General features: G+C 41.1%; 1 protein-coding gene across 9 annotated transcripts in view; it reads right to left on the bottom strand.

Moving 5' to 3' along the window:
* The window catches only part of Chd9 (chromodomain helicase DNA binding protein 9), a 248,958-nt gene that overhangs the window by 174,719 nt on the left and 49,574 nt on the right, over positions 1 to 24,665 (bottom strand). Inside the window, exon 1 of one of the 9 annotated variants that reach the window (XM_071604703.1) lies at positions 7,123 to 7,144. The exons of 7 other annotated variants lie outside the window; for them this stretch is intronic. The gene's annotated coding sequence lies outside the window, so the exon portion shown is untranslated. Of the gene's footprint in view, positions 1 to 6,876; positions 7,101 to 7,122; positions 7,145 to 24,665 lie in introns of those variants that run through there. One more of the 9 variants, XM_071604702.1, reaches the window with a different exon arrangement.

Here is a 24,665-nt window from a genome sequence, read left to right as displayed (position 1 = left end):
GATCCCAGGTCGCTGGACTGTGTGAGTCACTTCACTCAGGTGAAAAAATCTTTTTTTTTTTTTTTTTTTTGCAGGTGTGTGTGTGCAGGGGGCGGGGGTGGGGGGGATATTGGGGATTAAACCCAGAGGTACTTCACCACTGAGCTACATCCTCAGCCCTTTTATTTATTTACTTATTTGAGACATGGTCTTACTAAGTTTAGAGATTCACTAAATTGCTGAGGCTGAACTTGCAATCATGCCTTCAGGGGCTGTGGGGCTCTAGCTCAGTGGCAGAGCACTTGCCTTGCATGTATGAGGTACTAGGTTTGATCCTCAGGATCACATAAAAATAAACAAATAAAATAAAAGCATGCAGTCTATCTACAACTGCAATCCTGCCTTCAGCCCCTCTAGTAGCTGGGATTTAGATGAGAGCCAGCATTATATTGTCTTTCACTTTTGTGGTGCTGGAAATCAAACACAGGGTTTCACCTGGCACAGTGATGCAAGTCTGTAATCCTAAAGACTCACTCTCAGCCCTAAATGCCTTTTGAAAAATAAACATTGCAAAGACAGAAATTAGCTTTTAAATTTTTTAAATTTATCTGATCTGTGATATGGACAGAATATAATTTTAAGATAAAACAAACTTTGCCAGATATAATCCCAGCAATTTGGAAGCCTGAGGCAGGACCATCTCAAGTTTAAGGCTAGCCTAAGCAAGTTAGCAAGACCCCATCAGATGGAGGGGGATTGCAAATTTAGCACTGGGCTGCTGCGAGCTAATAACTGACAAGGCTGCTATTATAATAAGAATATCAAGGCCATGAAACTTATATTCTGCACCATCACCTATTATATATTTAAATTCATCTAATATTATCTCAGTTGAGTATACCTTATCTGAAATGCTCAAGACCAGAGGTGTTCTGGGTTTTGTAATATTTCCATATGTATGTATGAGGTATTTTAGGGATGGGATCCAAGACTAAACATGAAATTAATTTGTTTCACCTTCTACAGATAATCTAAAGATAATTTTATACAGTATTTTTACTGTGCCTTCATTTTGACTGCAATCCATCACAATTAGATCAGGTATGGAATCTTCCATTTGAGGTGTCATGTCAGTACTTAAAAAGTTAGGGATTTTGATACATTTTAAATTTCAGGTTTTCAGCTTATGGATGCTCAATCTTTATTATTTCTTTCACAACTTTATATCTAATTTAATCTGAATTATGAGACTATTTACAAATAAAACTTCAAAAACTGAATTGTTAAAAAGATCAGCTCAGGTCGTGGTGCATGCATGTAATTGTCAATCTCTGGTACACCCCATAAAATCATCTCAATTATCTTTTTCAAAGTGAAGCCCAAAGTGGAGCACACTCTGTAATCCCAGCAGTGCAGGAGGCTGAGGCAGGAAGATCTCAAATTCAAAGCCATCCTTAGCAACTTAGTGAGGGCCCTGTCTCATTAAAAAGAGCTGAAGATGTGGCTCAGTAGTAAAGTGCCTCTGGGTTTAATCCCTGGCACCAAAAAAATTAAAATAAGAGCTAGGCACAGTGGCCCATACCTGTAATCATAACAGCTTGGGAGGCTGAAACAGGAGGATCCCAAGTTCAAAGCCAGCCTCAGCAACAGTGAGGCACTAAGCAATTCAGTGAGACCCTGTCTCTAAATAAAATACAAAATAAGGCTGGAGATATGGCTCAGTGGTTAAGTGCCTCTGTGTTCCATTCCTGGTACCAAAAAATAAATAAATAAAAGTTAAAAAAAAATAAAAGCTTTAAAAGATAAACATGAAGCTTGCTATGGCATCACATGTAGTTGTATCTATCCTATCCTGAAGTAACTATCATTGTCACATAAAGGCAAACTTCATTTTCTACAGTACTTGTCTGACAATGGTGTTCAAAACTTCATTTCTTGCCAAACTTTTTCTTCCCTTCATCATCTTCATCTCAATCATTGTCACCATCTCTCTAGTTCCTTAAGTCAGGAACCATTACTGAAATAATTTTTGACACCTTTCTTCTAACATCCAATCAAGCCATCATCAAGTTGTTAATGGCTCATCCTACCTCAACCTATTTCTTTTTTTTTTTTTAAGTTTGACCATTTTTTTTTAAAGAGAGAGAGCGAATTTCAATATTTATTTTTCAGTTTTTGGCGGACACAACATCTTTGTTTGTATGTGGTGCTGAGGATCGAACCCAGGCCGCACGCATGCCAGGCAAGCGTGCTACAGCTTGAGCCAAATCCCAGCCCCTCAACCTATTTCTTATATGTATGTTGTATGTATATGAAAGGAAAAAAAAATAAAGGAAATATATGAAAAGAAGATAATGCTTTCTTTCACTTCTGCAGCTGCCATCCTAATTTCAGCTACCATTATGTCAAGTCAAAACAACTATATATTAAAATATTTTTGCTTCACTCTGGCCTTATCCAATCAATTTTCACATTCGTAATTTTTTTTTTTTTTTTTTTTGGTGGGGGGAGGTTTATCAGGGATTGAACTCAGGAGCACTCAATCACTGAGGCACATCCCCAGCCCTATTCTGAATTTTATTTAGAGACAGGGTCTCACTGAGTTGCTTAGTGCCTCCCTCTTGCTGAGGCTGGCTTAGAATTTGCAATTCTCCTGCCACAGCCTCCCAAGCTACTGGGATTACTGGCATGCACCACCGTGCCTGGCTCACACTGGTATTTTTAAACTATAAGTTCTTTCTTGCCTCATAGTATTCAAACAAATTTCTCTTTTCCAATAAAACTCCTTTCCCTCTTTACTTGTCTGATTTCTTATTATGTCTCAACTTAAATGTCACTACCTGAAAGAGGACTTCACTGATCACAAAATCTAAAATCCTACCCCTTTATCTCATAGCAGTCCATTCTTTTCATTGACTTCATCATAAGTTGTCATTTCATATTTATTTACTTATTCTTTACCTATCTCTACTATTAAAGTGTGCATCCCATGAAGGCAAAGATCACTAAACTTAATATAACATGTAATAAATTAATAAATTAATACAACATTTAAATTTGTTTAATAAATAAATGGATGTGAACAACCCAGAGACTAGAGAATAAATTATAGCTGAAAAGTGGCATCCCCTTCTGTCTCCCACTGTCACTTGATTAGCTTTCCAACTGTATCTAAAAAAGAAGAACACAAATGTTCCTGAAAACTTAAAGGCAATACAAGAGAGATGTCAGGAAGTGAGACAAAAAACATTGTTTCATGGGAAGAAGAAATCCCTAAGGGCCACAACAAGAGGTGAGGGCCAGGCATGGTGATGAACTCCAATAATGCCAGTGGCTTGATAGCCCAAGGAAGGAAAATTATTTCCAAGTTCAAAACAGTCTCAGCATCAGCAACTCAGCAAGACCCTGTCTCAAAATAAAAAATGGCTGAAGATGTTGCTCGAAGGTTAAATGCCCCTGGGTTCAATCCCTGGTGCCAAAAATGACACAAAATAAGACAAAAACAAGAGATGATCTTATTCACAAGGTGGAATTCAAACTGGCAAGTTACAAGAGGTGGAAAGGGAATGAAACTTCAATAAGGAAATAAACAGAAGCATAAAGTGCTACATATGTAGATAGTACCCATAAGAACTTATCTTTACAAAGTTAAAAGTATAAAAAAGCAAAATCTTACATTTATGTAAGAAGTCTATCTCTTGTTAACACTACAAAGAATTTAAAAGGTTAAAAATAAAATCATTCTCTTTTAAGAAAGTGTCCATAAATCTCTTATAACTCCAGTTTTCAGTTTTTAAAGTTTTTCAAAAGGACTGGTGATACAGCTCAGTGGTAGAGTACTGGCCTAGCATGTTTGAGGCTATAGGTTTGATTCCCAGCACCAAAGGGCTGAATATAGCAAGTGCGTGTCTGAGCTGGATGTATATAGCTTAGTAATAAACTGCTTGCTTAGCATGTGCCCAGGTCCTAGGTTCCAAAACCCAATCAACAGGAAGAAAAGAAAGTTTTTCAAACACTTATATAACATGCTTTCAACAGTTTTCACATTGATCAACAACCTCAAGTTTTGATATTCTTCCCTATGCTCTTTATTCACTGTACTGATTGTTATTATCTGATAAAATTTCCCCAGTAGGTCTATTACCTGTCTTTTTTTTTTTACTCTGACCTCTTTAGAATGTCATTTTTCTTTTATTTCTAGTTAGCTTTTTCTTCTACTGTTTACATTAACAACACATTTAACCCTTTAGAATATCTAAACTTTTCATGTACCAAAATTAATTGCATTAGATAAGTGGTTTGAAGCTAAGAGTTTCTCATAATACATTCAAATTGAAAAAAACTTTATATACTATTATATACTCAAGAGCATTCTACAAGGCTGGGGTTGTAGCTCAGTGGCAGAGCACTTGCCTTGAATGCATGAAGCCCTGGGTTCAATCCCCAGCATCACACTAAAAAATAAATAAATAAGTAAACAAAAATAAAGATATGATGTCCATCTACAACTAAAACAATTTTTAAAATTAAAAAAAAAAAAGGCAGTCTACAACTAAGCTACATCCCTAGCCCTTTTCCCTTTTTATATTTTATTCGAGACAGGGTCTTCCTAAGTTGCCCAGGCTGTCTCAAGCTCCAAAGTAGCTGGGATTACAGGTTTGCAGCATGGTCAGTTTCATTAATCTTAATCTTGTCCTAGGCTTTTTTCATTAAGGATGCCTTTAGTTTTTTAATCTTTATTCATACCTGTCCCTCCTTGAGATTTTTCTTTAATGAATGTGCTTTGCAAAAGGCCAACTCTACCACTACTTGTTTTTAAACATTGGTCTTTACACTTGAAATCCAAATAAAATTTTTGTATTTCAGGGGACAAACCTCATAAAATACTGAGAACCTTAAAACTGTACAAATGCTGGAAATTAAATTTTACACTGAAGAAATCTAAAGGTGGCAGAGGTCAAGAAAACTGACTACAGCTACACAAGTACATCTTGATTCTCTTCAAGTCAAGAACAGGGTTTTACTGGTCATAATCACAATATTGCTAGTTTTTAAAAATTTTTATTTTAGTTATACATAGACACAATATCTTTGTTTATTTATTTTTATGTGGTGCTGAGGATTGAATCCAGTGCCTCACATGTAGGAGGCAAGAGCTCTGCCACTGAGCCACAACCCCAGCCCTACTGTTGTTATTTCTAATGGTAATTTCCTATGTCCTTAGGACAGCACCCCCCCTAGTCAATCAATCACAAGTTGTGTTTTTTGATTTGGTTTGATTTTCTTACACTATATTATCACCTCCCTGAAATTCTTCATGAGGAGAGTTACCCTTAACCAAACCTGAAAGACAACTACTTTTTTCCCCCAGTGCATTTCATGTCCATATTATATGGTCTGTAACTTATATGAAACTCCCTAAGGACTGAGACTTGCTAATATTTGTAGTACATTGTAACTATTTAATATTATCAAATTCAATGAAGAAAGTCTTCAAGATACATAAGAGGTTTAACTTGCCCTGAGAAACGATGTTCTTCACTTAAACCTGTAAGTTTCCAGGTTGCCTGCTGTAGGCAAAAAGCTGCATCTAAATTCAAATTCTGTAAATTCAAGAACAGAAAAAACACTATGCTCATCACTTTGCACTACAAAGAACTTAAAAATCTCCTCCTCCTGCATTGTTGAGTACTCTCAAGTTCACCTTCTGTATATTTAAGTGTTTGTAGACCAAGTTGTTCTTTTAAAACTTCCTGCATAGTTATGTACAGAGTTTAAGTAGAAAGTAACATCAATAAGAGGAAATCTTCTCAGTTCAAATCATGGTTAAGAACTGGAGAATGTGAAATCAAAAGAAAGAAAAAGGTGAAAAGCAGCATGCAAAACTGAGGAACTAAACTGTGACAGTGGTTTTATTAATGAACATAAACTTTATTTAATGGGGGGGAGGGTATCTGAAGATGTATTTCACATAAATAAATAAAAGTCACAATAGTGTCAAATCCCAAGCTTCATAAAGAAATTGTGTAGCACTACTAAGATCGCAACTTTAATTCTTGTCTACTTTGTTCCAAAAAGTTTTATTTTTCTTTCTTTCTTTTTTCTTTTGAGGCAAAACAAAACCAAAAAAGGAACAAACAGAAACCTCTCTCTGAGCTGGCGGCTGCAACAAGCCAGTTAGACACCCAGGCAGTCTGAGTCGTTCTTGGCTTTGGGATGGATGTCGGAGAAGAGAGTCCTGGAACCACCCATCGCGTCCCACACCCAGACATACATCGAGAAGGAGCAGCACTGGTAGAACTCAAACCGGCTCGTGGGGTCCTGGCCAAGCTTCAGAGGTGGAGAGGCCCTCGGGGTTGCCCCCCGGAGCCAAAGAACACAGGAAAAGCTGGGTGCTAGGAACCAAGAGGCGAGGCCTGGGAAAGTGCCGGGGGCGTCCCGTGCTCCGGGGCTCCCGGCACTCACGCGGGACGCCCTGTCATGAGTCACGCAGGCGAGACAGCAGGCGGGGGAGAGGTTGCAGGATGGAGGGAAGCCCGACCCTCGGAAGGGAACCCACACGGGAGGGAGGCCCCGACCTCTCGCGGGGCAGGGAAGGGGGTCCACCTCCTCCACGCCCTGCCCGCACCTCCAATCAACGCAACAGGCACGGTGGCCGGGTCCCGACCCCAGGGTCTGCGGGCTGGGGGGCGGGGGGCAGCAGCCCGCAGCCATGACAGTCGCGGGGCGGGCCGCAGGCTAGCTGGGCCGCACGTGCGGGCAGCACCCCCTCCCCGCGCGCCCGCCCCTCCCGGGGCGCTCGCCCCTCACTCACCTCAGACAGCGGCGGCGCGGCCCTGCCTGCCCCGACCCCCCCACCCCGGCCAAGCAGCGGCGGCGGAGAAAGCACGTACTCACCGCCGCTCGCTGGCTCTCGCGCTTCGCCATGACTGAGGCGCCCCCGCCGCCCCCTGCCTCGACCAAGACTGACACGCGCGGCTGGCCAGACGGGGACAGCCGCAAGCGACCACCTGGCTGACAGAACCCTCTCCCTCCTCTCCTCTCCCCACCAGTTGAGCCGCAGCCGCTGCCCCGCGGTGTCCCCGGGCTTCCTCCCCACGCCTAAGGCGGCGGGTGGCAGCGGCGGGCGGCGGCAGCACTTACCCGCGGCGCGGCCAGGCCCCCCTGTCAGCGCGGGGCCGGGAGAGGAGGGAGGAGTGCAGGGGCACCGCCTCCCCCGCGCCGCCACGCACCCGCCTGATTGGCCCAGTTCACTCCCCCAGCGCGACCCCACCAGCCCCTGCGAGCGGCACTCCAGCAGCACCGGCGCATCATTTGCATATTTGTACCCGCGCCGCTGATTGGCCAGGCGAGCGGGGGGGCGGTAATGACCGCCGCGGCTCCAGTCGCCACACCGGCAGTGTCGGGCTACCCCGGAGGGAGGATCCCCCTTGCCGTTCTCCTTCCTTCGCGGCCCGGCTTGACCTAGAGCAGAGGGCGGTGGAAGGCGGGGTTGCCCTCCTGCTCCAACATGGCCCCGCTGCGCCACCGACCCAATCGCCGGCGCGGTTACTCCTAGAGCCCCAGGCGGCCACGGGGCGGGGAAGGGTTGGGGCCGGGCGCCCTCTGGCCGGAGCACGGAGCAGTGCAGTGGCCGGGACTCCCCTCGCTACCCCGCGGCGGCCGCCACGTCAGGCCGCGCCCTCCCGGCTGCCTCTCTCCCTCTCGCCGCCCACCCGCGGCCCCACCGCCACGTCAGGCCCCAGCGGGCACGCCCCGGCCGTGAGCTGACCAGTGGCGGGGTCGACGCCGAGGTCACTCGCGCAGGGCATCTCTAGGCCAGCCGGGGTTCGCACAGGAACAGCGAGGGTTTCTAGAACCACCCTTTCAAACGACCGTGAATTCCTACCCACGTTCTCTTTTCCGCGCCGAGACCCCGGGGACACGCGCCTGTGCTGTAAAATCGGGGGTCTGGCGAGTGCCGCCGCGATGCTGCAGCGATTCCGGCCAGGTGCTAAACACCTGCAGCGGAAAGACCCAGCCGAGAGTCCTGATCCAGAGCGAGAACGCGCACCTCTAGGGGTGGAAAGCTGGGGCTGAAACCTGGTCTGCCCAAGGTTCAGGCTCCGGTTCTGAATTGCACAGTTAAGAAAGGGAAAGAAAGAAGGAGGTGGGAGATCAAAAGGGGATGGGAGGGCAACACTGGGTTAGGAGTAGGGGGCTTACTGGAAAACTCACGAAGGTGTTGGGGCACTTGGGTTCCGTCTTTGTCACTAATTAACCCGGTGACCTACATTAAATCATAACGTGTCCCAGGGCCTCGGTTTTCCCTCTGTAAAATGAAGAGGCCAGACAAGTTTTCTAAAAGCCTCCCAGCTCTAAAATTCTACTTTCAGGCCTAGAGCTGACCTTATACCTAATTAAAAATTTAAAATCCATATTAAAACCCGAGATAGACAAAATAATTAAATGTTTGAACTTCACACAGCCTACCTGTTTATTGAAAGCTTTTGGGCTGGGGTGTGGCTCAGTGGTAGAGCACTTGCCTAGCATTTCCCTGTGTTGGATCTTGAGCGTCAATAAATAAATAAAAGGAAATAAAACAGCACTTGCCAGCAGAACTGTTTACTGTTTTCACATACAATGTGAGTGATATATAACATTCACCTTCTAGTTGATAGAAATCTCTTAAATTTCAGCCTCCACAAAAGAGCGGTCAGGGTCCTTGCTTATTGCCTGACCAGACTGTCTGCTGTATACACAGTACTAGTTGCTCAGTATTTTCATTCTTTATATTTGCTCATAAAGGCTCTCCAGAGTAGATCAACACAGTTCTAGCTGAGATGCTGAAGAGGCTGGGAGGAAACCCTGCCAGGAAAAAGAATTACAATTACAGTTTAGTCCCCTCCAAGATACTTAATAACAACCTCCAGAATAAGGATGCACAGGAAGAGTTAATCAGGAGCTCCCTACACTACTTCTTATTTGAATAAAGCTTTGGTTTGCAAATTCAACTTGTTGAGTCAATTTTAAGGCCAGTAACACCTCATTTATCTGGCATCATAGAAGATTAAGATAGCCCATATAAATGAAAAACTGACTGCTTTAAAGAACTGTCCTCCCACCATCTGATGGAAAATATGTTTTCTTAAATACAGCTCTGGAAATTACCTATACTTGGTGATTAAGGTCATTAAAATTATTAACATTATTGTGTCTTATGTCCTCAAAAGTGTTTTTTTTTTTTTTTTTTTGGGGGGGGGGGGAGTTTACTGGAGATTGAATCTAGGGTGCTCTATCACTGAGCCACATCCCTAGCCCCCACTTCTTAAAATGTTTATAAGTTGCCCAGGATGGCCTTGCTGTCCTCCTGCCTCAGTCTCCTGAGTTGCTGGAATTACAGGCATGTACCACTACAACCAGGAAAAGTAGAATCTGTCCCTATAACAAATGGCTCAGAATGCTGCTTTTATTTTCAATTCCTGTCTTTTTGTGTGTGTCTTCTTCCTCACTAATGAGCTGACACTTTTCAGTGCTCCCACCAAACAGCCTGCTTCTCCTTCTCTCTCTCTCTCTCTCTCTCTCTCTCTCTCTCTCTCTCTCTCTCTCTCTCCCTCTCTCTCTGTCTCTCTTTTAAATGTTTGTATGCCATACAAATTTAGACACAGATAAACTTCTATTATTTAGACTCTGAGGTTTTGAGTAAAGATCTTTGGGTAGGGTTTTCCTGTAGATAAAGTACATGCATTCTTGTGACATGTGATATTATGTCATTTGTGATATTATGAGTATTTGAACTTTATGGATATGTAGACTCTGGAGAAGGTATACATGAGGATGAATCTCAAAGTTTAGGAATTAGATCAGTACATACTACCCTCTACAATTGAAGTTAAGAAGTATCAACAATACAATAAACAAAACAATATCAAAATCTAGCAACAGGGACTAGAGTGGTGGCTCAAGGGTAGAGCGTCTGCCTAGCACTAGGTTCAATTAAATTAAAAAAAAAAAAAAAAAAATCTACCAACCCTGGCTTACCACTCCTGTGAGGCAATAGAATGTAAAAAGCCAAATGGTAATCCCATTCTCCAAATCCCCTCTTCCACTCCAGTTAAGAATGGCTACATTTTTACCCAATGTCTTTCAAAGCAAAAAGGCCTCACACCTGTGGATAGAATAACTTGGGTCACCAGAAAGCCTGTGCTACTACAAAAGGATTCACCACGCCCTGAATAAAACATCCTATAATAGGTGTCATTTACTGAAATTTAGTCCCAAAGCCCCACAAATGACATTTGTTATTTCCTTTTACCTTCACAACCACTTAATGAGAAAAGAATTACTGTTCCCCATTTTACAGAATACAGTCCAAAATCTTGCCCTAGCTATACAGAAATAGTATTCAAACGTATAACTATCTGACCCCACTAAGTGTGCTGTCACATGCCTACAATCCTGACTACTCAGAAGGGTAAGGAAGGAGGATCAAAAGTTTGAGGCCTGCTTGAGCAACTTGGTGAAACCCTGTCTCAAAATAAAAAAGGACAGGGAATGTGGCTCAGTGGTAGAGCACCTGTGGGTTCAATCCTCAGTACCATGGAGGGGGGGCGGGGCGGAATAAACCAACCTGCCTGGCTCCAAAACCTGCAACTCTTACCATTATGCCTGAGTTTCCAACTCCATGTTTATCAAGCATGTTTGTTTCTTCTCCCTCCCTCTCTTCCTCCCTCACTTCCTTCCTTCTTTCCTCCCCACCCCCTCTCCTTTTTGCAGTAGTGGGGATAAACGCAGGATCTTGCACATGCTAGGCAAGCTCTCTACCATTAAGTTACATACATCTCCAGACCTATGCATGTTTTGTTATTGTTGTTGTTTGTTTGTTTTGGTACTGGGGATTGAACTCAGGGGTACTCAACCACTGAGCCACATCCCCAGCCCTACTTTGTATTTTATTTAGAGACAGGGTTTCACTGAGTTGCTTAGCGCCTCACCATGGCTGAGGCTGGCTTTGAACTGACAATCCTCCTGTCTCAGCCTCCCAAGCTGCTGGAATTACAAGCATGAGCCAAGGCGCCTGGCCTAGCAAGTTTTTTTTTAAGCAATTAATTTGCAAACCTAAAGGGTGGAGTTTTTTGACAAGGCATTTTGATTCAGGTCACCAAAAGAATATCCCACAATGCAAATTTGTGGAATTTTCCTGCAAGCTTGAGGAATATCAACCAATACTTCAGTATATATTCACTTTGGGGAAAAACTGACACCACCAAGGTCATGAAACTTCAAAACCAAGGATTAGACCCTACCATAGTGATACCTACAAAAGTGATACTCATGGGCTGAGATGTAGCTCAGTTGGTAAAATGCTTGCCTTGCATGCACAAAACCCTGGGTTCATTCAATCCCCAGCACCACAAAAATAATAAGTGATACTCACATGTTCCAGAATAACTCCATCCTAGCTTATAAGGACTGACTGGCCCCAAGACACTAGGAGACTGAAGAAAGAGAAGCAGACAGACAGATCTAGGATTACATAGAGTGCAATTTATTGGAGGACTTAGTAACATAAGCATGGTCCCAGGCAGCAACAAGGCCATGTGGATCCTCACAATTTGGGTCAAATAAAGGGACATACTTATAGTACAGGATAAAAGTGACTTTGGGGCTTGGGATATAGCTCAGTTGGTAGAATGTTTGCCTCATATGCACAAGGCCCTGGGTTCAATCACTGGCAACAAGAAAAAAAAAAAAAAGTGACTTTATCCTGGCTGGAATGTACCTAGTTTATCTTAAGACAATATCAAAGAGGCATATTCCTGGAGCCAGGGTCTAGTTGTAAAGTTCCGCATATGACTCTAATGATTTTATGTATCATAATTTGCTGGGAAACTATTCAGGAAGAACTGACTAGGATTACTCTGGGGCAATAATTATGATTATGACCCAAGATGGCTGCAGTCATGTTAAGCTGAATCGATACATTTAGGAGTAGTCCAAACAACCTCGAAAAAGGAAATAATAGGAGGACTCAACACATATCTCAATTTCAAAACTTAGTATAGAGCCATAATAATCAGGAAAGTATGGTACTGGCATAAGGACAGACATACAGATCAATGGAACAGATCAGAGAGCCCAGAAAGAAACCTTGACATATATGGTTGACAGAGGCATCAAGAAATTTAAACCTGCTATGACGCACACCTGTAATCCCAGCAACTCGGAAGGCTGGGACAGGAGGATCACAACTTTGAGGCCAACTTCAGCAACTTAGTGAGACCCTGTCTTAAAATTTAAAAAAATTTAAAAAGTGGACTGGAGATGGAGCTCAGTGGTTAAACTCCCTGTGGTTCAATCCCCAGTGTTAAAAGAAAAAAAAAAAAAAAGACATTTAAATTGGGAAATCGTAGTCCTTTAAACAAATGGTGTCAGAATAATTGACTATACACACCTAGAGAATAAAGTTGGATGCCCCCCCAAAACTAAACAAAACAATAAATCAAAAGGATCACACAATGCTGGGTGTGGTGGCATACATCTGTAATCCTAGTGACTTAGGAGACTGAAGCAGGAGAATTGTTAAGTTTGAGGCTAGCCTCAGCAATTTAGCAAGATCCACTCACAAAATTAAATTAGAACTGGGGGCTGGGGATATAACTCAGTTAGTAGAGTGCTTGCCTCGCATGCACAAGGCCCTGGGTTCAATCCCCAGCACCACTAAATAAATAATAAATAAATAAGAGCTGGGGATATGTCTCAGTGATGGAGCATCCCTTGGTTCAATCTCCAGTACTGCAAATAAATAAATAAACAAAAATAAAATAAAACAAAGGAAAAATAGATAATTTGAACGTAATCAAAATAGGAGAACGTATTGGAGGCTAAAGCAGGAAGATCACACATTCAAGTCCAGCTTGGAAAACTTAGCTGGACCTTGTCTCAAAATAAAAAAATAAAAGGGACTGTGGATGTAGCTCAGTAATACAGTGCCCCTGAATTCAATCCTCAGTGGTGGTGGTGGTGGTGGTGGTGGGGTCAGGGTAGGAAAACTTTGTGTCCCAAAGAATACCAGTAAGAAAGTGAAAAGATGACAAAACATAGAATGAATGGAAATATTTGCAAATCACATAACTAACAAGGGTTTAATCTTCAAAATATATAAAGAGCTCTTACAATTCATCAAAAGGACAAGTAACCGAGTTTAAAAGTAGTCAAAGTTTTCTGAATAGCCATTTCTTCAAAGAAGACATACTAATGGCCAGTATACACAGGTAAAGAAGCCCAAAACATTAATTGTTAGAAAAATGCAAATCAAAATCATACAGAAATGCACAAAAATATAAATAAATCAAAACCACTTCATATCATTAGGATGGCAATAACAAAAAAGATAAACAATAACAAGTATTGTTGAAGATTTGGATAAATTAGAACCCTCCCACAATTCTGGTGGGACAAATGTAAAATGACATAGCCATTTTGGAAAACAGCAAAGTTAAACTTAGTTATTATATGACCCAGTGACCCAAGAGAAATGAAAACATATGTCTGGCCTGGCACGGTGGCAGATGCCTGTCATCTCAACAACTTGGGATTCTGAGGTGAGAGGATCACAAGTTCGAAGTCAACTTCAGTAACTTAGTAAAACAGTGTTTTAAAATAATAAATAAAAAGGACTGGGCATGTAGCTCTGTGGTAAAATTCCCCTGGGTTCAATCCAATACCTAATACCCCGCCCCCCCCCAAAAAAAAAACACAAAAATTTGACCACAAATGCTCATAGCAGCATTATTCATAATAGCCTTAAAATGGAAACAATCTAAATGGATCAACAGTGGTGCATTCATACAATGGAAAACTATATCATTCAGCCATAAAAAGTATTAGATACCAATATAAGGTACAAAACAGATGAACTTTGAAAACATAATGCTTTGTGATAAAAGGCAGATACAAAAGGCTTAAGTGTATAATGCAATGTACTGTACACGAAATTTTCAGAATAAACAAATCTATACAGACAGAAAGTAGATTAGTGGTTGCCTGGGGCCAAATTGGAAATAATGGAATGAAGAATGAGAGTGACTGCTAATAGGCATAGGTTTCTTTGGGGTAATGAACTATTTTAAAATTAGATGGTAGGCAAGGGATACACCTCAATGGTAGAACATTTACCTAGCAAATATTCAATCCCCAGTATGTATAAATAAATAAATAAATAGATAGATAGATAGATGGGTAGATAAATTGGATGGTGATTGTACAACTCTGAATATACTAAAATCCACAGAAGTGTGAACTTTGTGGTAAGTAAGTAGTATCTACGATGAGAGCCAGAGGAGGTAGCATAAACCTAGAATCCCAGTGACTAGGAAGGCTGAGGCAGGAGAATTGCAAGTTCAAAGTCAGACTCAGCAAAAATCGAGGTGCGAAGCAACTCAGCAAAACCCTCTATCTAAATAAAACATAAAATGTGGCTCAGTGGTTAAGTGCCCCTGGGTTCAATTCCTGGTAAAAAAAAAAAAAGTGATACCCAGCCAGTAACTTCCAACTTTGTTATAGTATTATACACATTAAATCCGTATAAGTCTATATGGACACAAATTAAGACAAAAAGGTTGGGCTGGGGTTTTAGCTCAGTTGGTAGAGTGCTTGCCTTGCATGCACAAGGCCTTGGGTTCAATTCCCAGCAGCACCAAAAAAAAAAAAAAAAAAAAAAAGACCAAAAAATGTATTTTAATTATATCATAAAATCAGATAAGCAGCCAATAATTTTTAAAAAGCCGAATATTGTTATAGTGGCACTGTTATTTTTCACATTTGACTTGCTGGGTTTGTGATTTTGTTATAATTTACATATACGTGTGTGTGTTTGTGCTTGTGTACTTTACTGAGGATCAAACTCAGGGCACTCTTCCACTGAGCTATACTCCCATCTTTACATGTGTTTAAATTTCTGCCTCACATATAGGTGAGATGCTGCACTGGTTACGAAAAGAAAGGATTATTATTCTCATAGAAACACTACTAAAGAGTAATAACAAATACAGAATAAATACTGAACAAATGTGTATATAAACTACCTTCTTGCTCATCTTTGATACTCATTCTCAGGTCGAGGCATGAAAGAAAAATGTTCTTTTACTGACCAGTGATAAGTACTTATAAATGTTAAAGTATGCTTTTTAAAATATTTTACACATTTTATGTAGATCCATAATGTGAATATTTTATGCCCCATTACATTATAGAATAGGATATAATATCCATCTCTGCAGTAATGAAAGGTAGCCTGAACAGCTCAGGTACTTCTCTACTTTAGGGAAAGAATCAGAAAGTAACTCTAGTTAACATGAACTTCACATTAGCTCCCAGGACTTGGGAAATTTCTTTAACTCAGTGAAGAGTTATTAGAACAGGAGTAAAGGATACTACTAGAAAACTCTTTAGACTTCTTCTTTTTAGGTTCTTCTTCAAGCATATTCTATTTGAGAGCGACCTCAAAGATCATTTAGTGCTGGGCGTGGTGGTGCACACCTGTAATCCCAGTGGTTCCAAAGGCTGAGTCAGGAGGATCCCAAGTTTGGGGTCAGCCTTAGCAACTTAGCGAGGACTTAAGCAAGCAACTTAGGAAGACCCTGTCTCAAAATAAAAACCAAAAAAAAGGCTAGGGATGTGGTTCAGTGGTAAAGCACCTCTGGGTTCAATCCTCAATACCAAAAAAAAAAAAAAAAAATCAAATCATACCGTTTTCAAATCTAGAGGCTGCTGATAATAAGAACAACCAAACAATATGTTCAGCCAGGGAGCTATTCTTCAGATTCATACTCCTAGGCCTATTTAATCAGGGACAGATCTTAGAATCTCCAAGTTTTATCTAGTTGATCCCCTGCTTTTAGCCAGGAATATACTTCAAAGCATGATTCTATTTGACAGTTCAAATCTCACACTGTGAGCTTTTATAAACAGCTGCTTGTCCTAATCTTAAAAATCTTCAGGAAAAAGAAGTTTTGCTGTTATCCTTGATAAAACATCCCTGAGCATCTCATTCCCTCTTTCTGTGCATCTGCTTCTCTTTGGGTAATATAAACACTCCTGGAGAAGTTGCATCTAAATCAAGTTTGGAGTGACCAAGTGCATGAAATGTGGCTGATGTTTTAAAAATGAATTCATTCAGCAAGTATTTAAAGAGTATCTGTTGATGTGTCAAGCACATTGCTGGGTGGTGGGAATAGAACACTGAACAAAATAGACATGGTCCTCTGGTCTCATGGCAAATTATTCCATCGAGTAAATAAATACCAACTCACTGATTATTTTTTTATTAATTTTGGTAATATAGTACTTCAGGTACTATAATTGGCATATTTTAAAAAAAGCATGTATGGGGCCTAGGGATATAGTTTAGTTAATAGAGTGCTTGCCTCACATACACAAGGGCCTGGATTCAATCCCCAGCACCCCTCCCCCCGCCACACACACACACACACACACACACACACACACAAAAGCATGTATCTATACCACTAAGCCTAAATTCTGATGGAAACTGTAAACATGTATTTTTCTAATCAACTGGTTTGCTTTATAGGCATTATAGGCGTTTTATTTCCAGGAGAAACTCATCCCTCTTGTCTTTTTAAAGTTTCAAAATAAGAGAAAACAGCACCTGAGGTCCTAACTTAGTTTGTTTGGTTTTTTTTTTTTTTTTTCTTTCTCTTCCTTTCTTTTTTAAAATAGCCCTGATTATACTTTGGCTGTCATTTTCCCATGGTGTCATTGGCTAGGTTTGACACCACTACTTGGGTCTTAGGAAGACCTTCCGAAACTCATACATTTTTGTTAATAATAAAACAAAGCAGGGCTGGGACTGTAGCTCAGTCACAGAATACGTACCTAGAATGTGCAAGGCCCCAGGCTGGATCTCCCACACAGCAAAACAGTAAAATAAATACACAGAAAAACCCAAATTCTTGCACGCCTGTAATCCCAGCAGCTCGGGAGCCTGAGGCAGGAGGATCATGAGTTCAAAGCCAGCCTCAGCAATAATGAGGCACTAAGCAACTCAGTGAGACCCTGTCTCTAAATAAAATACAAAATAGAGCCAGGGATGTTGTTCAGTGGCCAAGTGCTCCAGAGTTCAATTCCAGTACCGCCTCCACCAAAAATAAATAAATAAATAGATAGATAGATAGATAGATAAATTTCCTTTAACAATTACTATAGTCCTGTCTTTTTTTTTTTTTTTTTTTGCATTACACAACCAATTTTTCTCTTGCCTCATGGATTTCTCTCTCTCTTTCTTTCTTTTACTATATTTGCATATTCCATTTGAAAATAATGTGATATTAATCAATTTTTAAAATTATCCTTTTCTTTCCAGCTTTATTGAAGTATAACTGATATTCGAGAAAGGAGTACATAATTAATTAAAATTAACTGGGAGATTTTAAACATGCAGATACCTGCATATTCCCATCCCCACAATGCAGGTAACAAACACATCCATAGCCTTTTTTTTTTTTAGAGAGAGAGAAAGAGAATTTTAATATTTATTTTTTTTAGTTCTTGGCGGACACAACATCTTTGTTTGTATGTGGTGCTGAGGATCGAACCTGGGCCGCACGCATGCCACGCGAGCGCGATACCGCTTGAGCCACATCCCCAGCCTCATCCATAGCCTCTTGAAATTTCCTTGTGTCCCTTTGGGATTTTCTTTGGGGTGGTGGAGGAGGTTAAGAAAAGTTACCTTTCTTATTAAGACCATGTTTTGAAGCACTCCTGTTTTATTCAGACACTATCATCTCTTATTTTAAAACATTTGAGGTTTATTGGAATTCTTGGACCTTTGGTTGAGGATGCATATCAATTATAGTTGCTTTCTTGGCACTGAATTCCAAGGTTTTATAGAAGATGAGTAACCACATGCCAACCATGAAAATTAATTCCAGGTTACATAATTGAAAACAAATTTAATTTAAGAGCAGTGGGCTCTTAGAGAGTTTTGCTGAAAATAGACCAGTACAGCCTTTTTCTCTAGTTACCATTAGTGATTAAGTAGTAGTGGCCTTGCATAATCGAAGCAGAAGTAAAGTCTTGCGTGGTAACAGGAAAGATACTTGCTTGCTTGTTTTCATTCCCCCCCCCCCCCCCCGTACTGGGGATTTAACCCAAAGCACTTTACCACTGAGTCACATCCCCTAGCCCTTTTTATTTTTACTTTGGGATGGGGGTCTCACTACGTTGCTTAGGACATCAATAAGTTGCTGAGGCTGGCTTTGCACTTGGAATCTTCCTGTCCAGCCTCCCAAGCTGCTGGGATTACAGGTGTGCACCACCACACCTAGCTGAAAGGTGCTTTTCTTAAAATATGCAATTCATAGAAATATTTAGGTCTCATGCATATGTTTCTCATGTATTATAGATATTTGAGAAACAGTCCACCTTCCAGAAAGATAGATTATGAGTAAAGATCTCAAAAATATTATGTCAGATGCTTGGGATATAGCTCAGTAATAAGGCACTTGTCTAGCATGTGTGAGGTCCTAGGTTCAATTCCCAGTACTTGGGGGGGAGGGGGGGAGTCTAACATAGCCTAGTAACTCAGGAGACCAAGGCAGAAGGATCACAAGTTCAAGGTTAACCTCAGCAACTTACTGAGACTCTAAACAACCTAGTGAGACACCCTGTCTCAAAATTTTAAAACAATAAGAAGGACTGGAGATGTAGCTTAGTGGTAGAGCAACCCCAGGTTCAATCCCCAGTACCAAAATAAACAAACAGTATGCCAGGGAAACAAACAACAAACAAACAAACAAAAACCAAAACATGTCAAGATTGGAGGTAGTTCAGTGGTAGAACACATGCTTCACATGCTCAGGACCCTGGGTTCAGTCCCCAGCACCACACACACACACACACACACACACACACACACAGAAACCCACATCATAGAACTAAATGTGTGAGGCCAGTTTGTCACACACGGATAGCCTGTATTCTATAGTCCTGCCACACCAATAGCCTACTTTCAAGTGATTATTAGCAATAGGATAAAAGAAGAATATCGAATATATAATTGAGTGTTCTTTTTTGTTCCTCCTTTTGATTGTTTATCTCATTGTCTTGTAGGATTGCTGAACTTTCTTCTCATAGTTGGCAATTTTTGGCTAGTAGAATAAAGCCTTCTCTTTGTCTGGCATACATTACCCCGGCTCCTGAAGATGGCTCTCTATGTGTTTCCTTTGCAGACTGTGTACCATTTGGCAAGAACATACTGAGTGATTTGTGTAAATGATAAGAAATGTCAGGCAGGTACCTACTATCTGTTACTCCTTATTCTAGATAACTGAAAGCAACAAGAATCTTTTTCTTCCTTTTTTTTTTTTTCCTTGGTACTGGTGACTGAACCAGGGGGCAGTTTACCACTCAGCCACATCGCCAGTCCTTTGTATTTTAGAGACAGATTTCACTGTGTTGCTTAGGGCCTTGCTAAATTGCTAAGGCTGCCGTTGAACTTGGGATCCTCCTGCCTCAGCCTCCTGAGTTGCTGGGATTACAGGCATGCGCCACTGCACCTGGCTAACAAAAGTCTTTGTGTTCCTCAAACACATGAACTTCCTTGTCTCAGACCTGTTCACCTTCTCTTCCCTTTATCTTAGGGACTCTGGAAGCTGTTTCTCCTTCTCCTTCAGGCTTTGCAAAAATGGTTCCTCAGATTAGCAGCTTCCCATGGCTCCCAACTACCTAGTTTGTTTCCTTCTTAACACTGATCATGACCCTATTTATATACTTATTATGTGTCTCTATCCACGAGAAGGAAAGCAACATGAACAGATTCAATCTTGTTCATCTAGCACAGATGGTCCATAAATGTGTACCTTACACTGATTGAACTATTCACCTGACATTTCTGACAGAAAGAACTGCTTATCCCACCTGGTTTTGAACAAGGCACTGGGACACTCTGTCAGAAGTTTTCAAACTCTACTGATTTGAATATCCCCCCCAAATTTTATGTGATAGAAACTTAATCCTCAAATTCTGATGCTGATGGTATTGAAGATGGAAACTTCAGAAGTAACTGGGCGTAGATGAGGTCATGAGAGTGGGCCCCCCATGATAGTGTTAGTGATTTTATAAGAAGAAGAAAAGAACGTAGTGACTCCAGAGGTTGAGAGGCAGGAGAATAGCAAGTTGAAGGCCAGCTTGGGTAACTTATAGAGAACTTGTCTCAAAATTAAAATTACAAATAGGGCTGGAGGTGAGGCTCAGTGGTGGAGCTTCCTGGGTTAAATCCCCAGTACCAATAAGTAAGTAAATAAATAAATAAGGAAGAGAAAGAGAGACCTGAGCTAACACGTTTGCTCTCTCTCATCTGATGATGCTATAAGTGGACCTTTACTAGATACTGAGCAGACGACAGTGCCATGCTCTGGGCTTCTAGAACCATGTGCTATATAAACCTCTATTTTTATAAATTACCCCAGTCTCAGGTATTTTGTCATAGCAACAGAAAACAGACTATGACACTGTACATTAGAAGAACTTAGAAATTTGCACAGACCCTGCCTAGGACTGATGAGTCTTAGCATCAGTATATTTTAAAATCCATTTTTGTAATAACTTGTGCAGCCCAGATAGGAAAGTACTACTCTAGAGCTGTAGATGTAGCTCACTGGCAGAGACACTCTCTTAGCATATGTGAGACCCTGGGTCCAATCCCAGCATTGCAATACAAAAAAAAAAAAAAAAAAAAAAACCAACAACAACCAAAATCTAAGTTCATGCCAGAAGTTGACTGGAACCTAATTTCCTCCTCCAATTAGAAAGGGCAAATGACTATAGTAAAATGGAGAGGACCCAGGATTAGAAGGGAAATATCCAAGTTGCAGTCCAGACTTTACCACTAGCCAGCCAAATAAATTATTAGCAATTTAGCATTTTTTTTTTTTTTGGCTTGTGAAGTGAGAATCATAGCCGGGCTGTAGTAGCACATGCCTATAATCCCGGTGATTTGGGAGACTAAAGCAGGAGGACCACAAGTTTGAAGACAGCCTCAGCTATTCAATGAGGCCCTAAGCAAGTTAGCAAGACTCCGTTTCAAAAAACAAAAAGGGAGCTGGGGATATAGCTCAGTTGATAGAGTGCTTGCCATGCATACACAAAGTCCTGGGTTCAATCCCTAGCACCACAAAAAAATAAATAAATAAATAAAAATAAAATTTTTTTTAAAAAGGGGTGGGGATGGACTCAGTGATTTTTACCTTCGGTTCAATCCCTGGTACAAAAAAGAAAGAAAGAAGAATCATAACACCTAAGCTGCCTGTCTTACCTTATTGTTGTTTCTTATCAATAATGTTCACATGTATTCTCTGAAAACACTACATATACAAATGAAAATTACTAGTCTTCTCTCTCTCTCTCGTGCATGAACTTAAAAAAAAAAAAAATCCAGTGGTTACCATGAGTAGAAATATTGACCTAGGATATACTATGTGCCTGGCAAAGTGCTAAATTAAAAAAAAAAAGGCCCACAATCAATACTTGCTTTGTGATACCCTCTCAGCATGTACCCACCAGTAGGGAAACTGAACCCGTTAGACTAGAAGAGTAGGCAAGATCAACATACAGGGAAAGCAATTTCCTTTACAGCAGGAGAAACACAGCTCAGCCAAGTGCAGGATCATTTAAAAATCCATTTATTCATTCCCGCTGGGTGCTATGTCACATGCCTACAATCCCAGCTACTCTGGAGTCTGAGGCAGGTGGACTGCAAGTTCAAGACCAGTCTGGGCAACTTAACAAGACCCTGTTTCAAAATATAAACAACAAAAAAATAGGACTGGGGGACATAGCTCAGTGGTAGAGGACCACAGGTTTTAATCCCTAGTACCAAAGAAAAAACTCCATTTAATCATTCCCCAAAGTCTATTTCTACCTCCAGATCTAAAGTTCTTTCATTTCCAAGGAAGAAATCCAAGCCACAGAAAGGACTATTTAAATTCAGACACTCTCTTATCAGTCAAGATTAGGGCAACAAACTTGAACAGATATGAGTTCCACTCAAGGCATTTCCAGTAGATAAGAGGATCTGGGAAGCAGAAATTGAAAGCAGTCTGACAGGTGATCAGGGACAGCTTAAAACAAGAGATCTCCTGCTGCCTGACTTCTCACAGCTGGAAGCAACTAGCTGGAATATGCTGGGACAGGTATGGGTTGGCATCTTGTGTGGTCAAGGTAAGTTTGCAACCTGACTTAGCCTTTGTTTCCTTATGTATTAGGAAGACAGAGACAAAAAATCCTTTTGCACGGTGAATAACCTGAATCTTGTATACATGAAGTTGACATGCATTGAGTTATCAATAAATCATAGCTAATTTTTTTGTTTTCTTTTTACAGCTAGTTAGTTGAGGGATCTCCAGATTCATTCAAGTGGCAAGATACCTAGAAGATGCAAGCTACTGTACAATGTTAATGTTTTATTACATCATGTGAACCGGGAAAATTTTTCTTGTCTTTTTTAATATATATAAGAAACAGGGTATTTAGTCTGGCCTTGAACTCCTGGATTCAAGTGTTCTTCCTGCCTCAGCCTTTAAGTTAGACAGGACTATAGACATGCACCACCACCTTGGCTAGGAAGTTTTAGTAGCGAACATGACTGCATTGTTTATAAGCAACATAATACCAGAAAGAAGAATACATCTGTTCGCCAAAACAAAGAGGAACAAAAAAATCATCCAAAATAAGGTATTGCACTAGGTAATGTATCAGAATTTCCCTGTAATTTTGTGCATGTGTGTCTGGTACCAGGAATGGAACCCAGAGCCTTGAGCCTCCAAAGCATATTCTCTACCACCAGCTGCACCCCCAGCCTTTCCTATAATATTTGTTCACTTGACTTACGTCTGGGGTTGGACTACTTGTGGCAATTGTAAGCAGACAAGCAGCATTAGGCAAATGGAGAAAAGCTAATAACACCTTACACTACAGCTGAACAACTAATCCAAAGATTTTCAAACTTTTTTGAAGGCAAGGAAATTCTTTCTTCAAAAAGAATTTATTTTTAAACTCTTGGCACAAGTCCAAGACATTAAAACCAAAAAGCAGAAGCCCCAAAGAGAAAACAGAACAAAGGCTGAGCTGTCCTTCTGTAAGCCCTAGGATCCCCCACCCTTCCCCAGCCCTGGCAGGCATCTCTGAAGACTTCCTGGGCTTACAGGGGCACATTTTGAAAACCTTTAGGTCCAGCCCCCTCTTTCTGCAGAAGAGGAAATTAATGCTCGAGGGAGGGGCCTGAGGGATTCACCGGAAGTTGCACATTCTCTTCCACTCTGACCAAATGTTGGGATGACCCAAATGGTTCTGGTTTCTTCAAAATAACCTATTGGTTTGTATTTTTTAATATGGTTCCCATCATGTTCCACGCTGAAACAAAATTATCTGTTTATGTGAGAGATGACGTATTTAATCCGCACAATGTCTTTAACTATCTTGAATTACTTGCCAACAATTAAAAGCAGAACATTTTGCCTAAAAAAATGTGGATTTCCAACCTCTTAGGACTTCTAGCAACATGAACTCTCACACTCAAGTTGATAACCAACCCAGAAGCAGAATGAAAGGATGTACTCTTCAGTTGGTCACAGTCCCCACCAGTCCCTAGTGCCTTTCACTTGCTTGTATCCATTCCTGCCTGCTCCCTGTATACATTTGAGTTTGTGACCATGGTCTGAAATGGTTATGGTTATAGAAATATTTTGAAGAACTGAACTTATTGGAACAAAGGTAAATGTAGAATACAGATAGAAAGTAAAATCTAATTTCAAAAATGAGGCAAATGCCATTGTAAGTAATGCAGCTTTCTTGCACTGAATAAGAAGGAAACTTTCAGGATTTCCCAAAGTATTTTTTTCCAAGGTCTTTTATATGAACCATAGGCTATGAGAACTCAAGTCCCAGAATTGCTTGCCTGTTTGCCCCCATTTATATCACTGTCTTCAGGGGAACTCCAAAAACTCTTAGGCCCTCAGGGGATGTATCATTCAAACCAGCCATCAGCCTGTTTCCTGCATCCCAGTACCAGCTCACTCATCACACAAGGATTAGAAAGAACCGGCTGAGAGTCCTGGAAACAACCTCAGGACTGGGCAATGTGGGCACAGCATGAGCAATAGGTGTAATCCTCTCTGCCCCCCCAGAATTAAGGGCTGAACCCATGGATGCTCTACCACTGAGCTACATCCCTGTGATCCTTCTCTGCCTCAGCATTCTGTGTAGCTGGGATTACAGGTGTGTGCCACCATGCTGGACAGTAGTAATTCCCCCACTCTGTCCCATGATATTGGGGATCCAACCCAGAACCTCCCTCATCCAAGGTAAGTACCACTAAGCCAAACCCCCAACAATATTTTAGCATTTTAACCTAAAAATGTATATTGCTAATAGAATTTTGGGGATCATGATCAGCTGATTAAAAAAAAAATTGGAGATACAAAGTACTTACTCCCAAATTATAATGCTAGGAGGCTTATTACTCTACCTGAAGGGCCATCGCTGTATCACCTCCACTCCTTCAGGACTTAGTTCAAGTGCTACTTTCTCAATGAAGCTTCCCCAATCACTATACATTAAAACTGGGGGCTGGGGATATAGCTCAGTTGGTAGAGTGCTTGCCTTGTATGCACAAGGCCCTGGGATCA

This window comes from Marmota flaviventris, chromosome 18 (genome assembly GCF_047511675.1).
Source record: "Marmota flaviventris isolate mMarFla1 chromosome 18, mMarFla1.hap1, whole genome shotgun sequence".
Taxonomy (NCBI): domain Eukaryota; kingdom Metazoa; phylum Chordata; class Mammalia; order Rodentia; family Sciuridae; genus Marmota; species Marmota flaviventris.
This window is presented reverse-complemented; position numbering and strand designations above follow the sequence as displayed.